This window comes from Typopeltis vanoorti, chromosome 6 (assembly GCF_054136105.1).
Source record: "Typopeltis vanoorti isolate ZY-2024b chromosome 6, IOZ_Tvanoo_1.0, whole genome shotgun sequence".
Lineage (NCBI taxonomy): Eukaryota > Metazoa > Arthropoda > Arachnida > Uropygi > Thelyphonidae > Typopeltis > Typopeltis vanoorti.
In genome coordinates, this window is record NC_143554.1 from 33,809,684 (window position 1) to 33,815,683 (window position 6,000).

General features: G+C 38.2%; 1 protein-coding gene across 3 annotated transcripts in view; it reads right to left on the bottom strand.

Moving 5' to 3' along the window:
• The window catches only part of LOC150105370 (OTU domain-containing protein 3-like), a 191,531-nt gene extending 186,509 nt beyond the window's left edge, over positions 1-5,022 (bottom strand). For 2 of the 3 annotated variants that reach the window (XM_090394110.1, XM_090394112.1), the window contains exon 1: positions 4,883-5,013. The gene's annotated coding sequence lies outside the window, so the exon portion shown is untranslated. Of the gene's footprint in view, positions 1-4,882 lie in introns of all 3 variants that reach the window. The other variant, XM_090394111.1, reaches the window with a different exon arrangement.
• Positions 5,023-6,000: the final 978 nt, after the last annotated feature.

Consider the following 6,000-nt stretch of genomic DNA (forward strand, 5'->3'; position numbering starts at 1 on the left):
GATATTGCATGGAATCCTGTTATATAAAGTGAAGCAAATGGGTTTGGATATGATGCTAGTAATGTGGATAAGAGGATGGCCAACAGACATCAAGGATAATTTATAAAAGAGCAAAGTCCAAGAGATGTCACTGACCAGTAGTATGCCAAGGGTTCCATACTTGAGCAACTATTATTTGACTTAGTTGTTAATTGTTTAGGATGAGACTGATGATGCAAAACTGGATAGAACAATAGTTAATAAATATTAAGTAGGATCCTGCAAGTTGATTTAAATAGATTGATGCTGTGGGCAAGGGAGAATAGTTACCAGTTGAACATGGCAAAATGTAAGGTCATGCACTCTGGAATGAAGAAATTGGACTGTATGAAATTAATGTTAAGAACTGGGAGATTGAGGTGGACAGTAAATAAATTGAAGTTCTGAGGTCATACTGCAAGGGAGGCTAAAATAGCATCTAAGATTGCTTAGTTTTTCCTAATTAAATCCTCAAGAAACCTGGGAAACCAGGTTCCAGGGGAATGGGAAGAAGCAGAAAAGATCTAGTCTACGAAATGTCCCATATTAGAAAAGATGAAAAATATTTACAAAAATTAGGGAGGGTGGGAAGGGAACTTTTCAGTACTTAACTAGTGAGAGGAACACGAGCTTATCCCTGGAAATTGAGGAATGGTGTAGTTATTATTATTATAATGCAGGCTTCTGACTCTGCATGGAGTCAGAAGACCCATCACAGGACAACCATTATTCACACAGTACCTATCATAACTTTGCTTAAACTCATTCACTGATGAAGCATGCACAACCACCTCTAGCAACCTGTTCACCACCTCCAAGCAAAACATCTAGTAACTACTAACCACACCTTATACAATTTCCACCTGTGACCCCTTGTTCTCTCCCTTCCTGCTATGTAATGAAAAAAGTCTTCACTGTCAATCCTATAAACTCCTTTAATAACTTGTGCTGTTATTATGTCTCCTCTTTTTTTGCCTATCAGCTAGTTTTTGAACCCCACAGACAGTCACTCAACCTTCACACTATGTCCTCTAAACTTCAACTCTCTGTCCACTATCATCTCCAAGTCCCTGACCTCATCAGTTTCTTGCAGTTCAGTTCCATCAATATAGTTCACAGCTTGTGATCTCTTCCCTTACATTTGATCACATTAAACTGGCAGTCATTTCCTTTGCCCATGCTGCTAGTCTAAGTCTTACTGTAGGATCTTCACATCACCCCCCCCCACCCATTTACCACTGCTCTTCCAAGTTTAGCAACATCAGCAAACAACTGAATATTTCTTGTGAAATCATATCCTATATTATTGATATACAAATTAAACAATACAGGACCAAGTATTGTTTAATTTGTGATATACCTGTGGTATATCACAGATTGTGGTATATCACAAGTGACCAGTGATATACCTGTGGTATATCACTGGTCACTTACCTTATCCTGGACTCAACTTCTCCATAACACACACTCTTCAATATCTGTCCATCAGCCATCCTCTAATAAAAATCACATATCCAATAGAGTTCTGTGTGGAATCTTGTCAAATGCTTCTGCAGTCTAGCAATATCAGTGAATAACCATTTCCCTTATCCAACTCCATTGTTACTTGATTATAAAAAGTAAATAAATTACCAAGGCAAGACCTACCCTTCACAAAACTATGTTGGCCTTATAGATTATCTTATTCCTATCCACCCAGTCCTGAATTCTGCCTTTAGCCAATTTCTCCAACATCTTAATCACCACTCCTGAGATGCTGATTGGCCTATAGTTTACTGCTTCTGTCTTGAAGCCTTCTTTATGCAGTGGGACTTTTTGCCCTTTTTCCACTCCAAAAGCATCTCACTAATACTGAGGCTTAACTTAAATAGCTTGCACATTCTTGTAATACATGGACTGACAAGTCATTTGATCCCGTGGCTGTGTTTGCATTGAGGTTATGCACCATTTTAAGCACTTCCATTTCTTAAACCTCCATTTTCCCATCAATCAATGCTATATTTAGCATTGCACACCCCTGAAAAATATTCACTTAATAACTCACCTATTTGGTTTTGTCTGTTAACTCCCCATTCACACTTTTTTAAGTCATTCCTCCAAAGTTATTCCTTCTTTTACTTGACAGATAGCAAAAAACTCTTCTGTTTTTTTCCTCATCAACTAGCTTTTCCCCCCTCATAATTAGCTTTGGCCTTCCTTACCATGTCATGCTTCTTACCTGTATCTTGCATGGTTCACGGACATACAGATTACGTTTTTCTTTATAATCTCTTCACAACATTTTATTTGTATGCAACTCCTGCTTAATGATGCTATTCATCCATCTAACTCCTACCTGATGTATCTTTCAGACTCTGGGTATCTATTCTGATACTGCTTTCTTCAAACACCTCTTGACCACCAACATCTCTTCCCTCCATTTTCTTATGCCATGGCACTAATGAAACCCATTGTATAAATTTCATTTCCTTAATTGCTTGTGTCCATTCTTGCTCTGAATCCAGCTCCCCATAGTTAAAATCTCCCATAAAAATTACTCAACCTGTATTTATCATGCTATTTTGCCAATGAATGTTATCTACATTCTCCTTTATATACCCTGGATTATAGCAGCAACCAGTTATATATTTCATCCTGTTGGCCTCTATCTCACACGAGATAGCCTGAAATGAAACTCCCTCTGCACCATCATCATTCTTCAGATGTACTTGTACTCTCTTTGGCTTCAGTTTTATGCTGTCATTAGCAAAATCCCTCACTTCATATCCTTTGAATTCTATTCTTATCATCAACATATCCTCAGTCAACCAAGTCTCAAATAATACCTATAACTTTTGGCCAGGTTGAGTTAACCAATGCTATAAACTCCTCACTTTATTTTGATATGTCCTTACTTCTTGTATTATTTAGTCCACTAAAGTTAAGAACTTGGAGTGCTATATTACACTAGGGAGTTCTTTCGCTTGGTTGAACAGCGGGAAGGAGTGATGACAAGAGGTCATCCCTGGAAGTTACGAAAGGAAACCGTGAGCAAGAGGGTGAGGAGTGGTTTTTTGCATGAAGGGTGGCTGAACCATGGAATGCATTGCCTGATGGAGTGGTGAGAGCAAGAACAGTCAATGAGTTCAAGAAGTGGTATGATAGACTTTGTGTTTCTTGGGGGGGGGGGGACACCTCCCCTCGATGAGTCTTGATAGACTGTGTTTCTTAGGAAGGACCTCCCACGATGAGTCTTTTGACTCCATGGAGGGCTGAATAATAATAATATTTAGCATCGTGATCACTCTGCCACTTGTTAAACCCTAGGTTGTCTGGGCCCATGCTCACCTGCATCCCTCTAAACATTCTAGTTTTCCTGACTCTGCACTTTAGAACTCTCACTGAAGAACACTTTCCAAGAATACTGACACCAAACCCATTCATATGCAAGTCATCCATCTTATATAAATCCTATCTTCCCTCAAAATCACTCCACACCATTACTTCTGCACAATCACAATTCTCCACCTAGTTAGTAAAGAGAATGAGGATTAGATTTTTTTTCTTAGAGAATGAGAGTAGCGAGTAATTGGAATGAACTGCTAGTCAATTGTGAGTGCTATGTCAGTGAATGAGTTTGAAGCTAGGTGTGAAAGGTAGTATTGTGCAATTGATCGCTAATGCTTGGTGAAATGTAACTGGGTCTCTAGTGATGAGTCTATGGACTCTGTGGAGATGCCTGTATAATTTTTTTAATATTTTTTTTACACACTAGATAGCCTGAAATGAAACTCCCTCGGCACCATCATCATCATTCTTCAGATGTACTTGTACTCTCTTTGGCTTCAATTTCTATGCTGTCATTAGCAAAATCCCTCCCTCCCTCAATATATCCTCAAGTCAACCAAGTCTCAAATAATGCCTATAACTTTTGGACAGGTTGAGCTAACCAATGCTAAAAACTCCTCACTTTATTTTGATACTTCCTTACTTCTTGTGTTATTTAGTCCACAATAATAATAATGTTGAAAACATTTATTGTAAAAATATCTTTGTAATTACATGAAATATCCAGTGTCATAAGTCGTGAATTTCATGGCTTATTCATGAATAAGCCATGAAAATGAAGCCTCCCAGCTTTGAAAAACCCGTTTATAAATTATAAAACTAAACTGGTCACAAAAAGACTTCAACTGATATGTTTCACTACAGACGTAATTATTATTATTATTATTATTAGACACCTCCAGGGAGTCCAAAGACTCATTGAGGGAGAGTGTGCCAACATTGGTCTCCTTCCAACTACTAACCGCGCTCAAACTTACTTAACTGAGCCATTAGTAGCAGAGGCTCTACTAATCGACCAACCTTTGCCAGCAATTGTACTCATCAACCCTACCCATGGATGCTAAAATAAATAATGAATAACGACGGGGGGGGGGGGTTCATATTACAAATGAAAAAATATACTTTCATGGTATGACATCACAACTTTGTTTCTAAGTTTCTTTATCTATAAATTTGTAATTTTCCCCTTTATAACAATAAAGGCATAATACTCACATTAGGTAAATGAAACTGACTTATTCCCTACCTTATTTATACTAGTAAGTAGGCCCAGGGCTGGATTTGGGCATAGGCTAGACAGGGTGAAAGTTGGGCCCTCACATTACAAAGGCTCTCCCACTCAGTACAGATAAGTTAAAATTTATTCACTGCGGGGGAGGGGGTGATATCTTAAATTTTAAGATATCAACCCCTTTGGGATCACAACAATTTTAAATCCGGTGCTGGGCATACCGCATCACATTTGACTAAATATCTTCCTTCTATATTCCTAAAGAATATAGAAAGAAGATATTTACTGTTGAATCAAATACATTACCTGAAAATAAACGAGTTCCCGTTACAGATGTTAATAAGACGCAACAATTACCCAAATCCGGCATTTCTGTTCCATCGGAGTATAACAATTCCACTGCCACCTAGAATACGAAATATGTCATTTCATTTCGAAAACGACTTAATGCGTTCAAAACCTTAATTCAAAATCTTACTTGCATAAAAAATAAAACATTAAAAAATTAGAACTAAACGTCCCCTCCTACTCCCTTTTGAAATAAAAAGGCGTTAATATATATCATAATTATACCATTTCAAATTTATAAATACATTGAGTTTAAAGCAAGTGTTTTGTAAACGACCGTGGGCAGAGAAGGAAAGAATACGCAGACTTTTTTTTACAAGGACGAAAACCTGTATAGTGCTGTGAGGTTAAGATAATTTCAGAATATATATACGCTATTCAATATCTTACTACAGCAGTGATCTAATAGAATGACAGTCGAGTTGGATAAAGGAACGTGTAATGCATTTGACAGAATATTGCATAGCAATCTGTTGATTAGAGTGGGACAAATTGTTATGAAGATGACTGACAGACCTTAAAAAATAATATATGGTGTAGCAGAATTAAAAAGAAAGCAGATGACCAGTAGTTGAAAAGGTTCTTTTACGTTAATGTTATGAGAGATAATATGTAGGGTAACATCCAGTTGTATGTTGATACTATACCGAAGAGCGCAATACTAAATCAAAAGCATATATCCGCTAATACCTTTTATTCCCTAAACGGAGTAGGCTAGGCCATTTAACCCTAACTAACTTTTGAAGACTAGTGGACAACTAGCCCCCACCCTTAGCCAATCACAGAATAGTTGACCCACGACTACCATTGCTTTTAATTAGCACCCTGTGAGGAGAATAAGGCAGACAAGCACTGCCATCTCGATAATGGATACTAGTTCTTCCTTCTATGTATCAGGCCTACCGGCCTGTTATGCAGCTATCCTAAGCCATTCTAACTCGTACCCGTCCCGAGGATAAGCTGACTAGCCCTATGCCTCTGGGTATATCCTGTGGCTGTAGCTCATGTGTTCGCAGGGCTGGTTTGCCTGCTTGCAGGAAGAAAAACCCTGCTGCTGTCCACGCCCAAGACCGGCT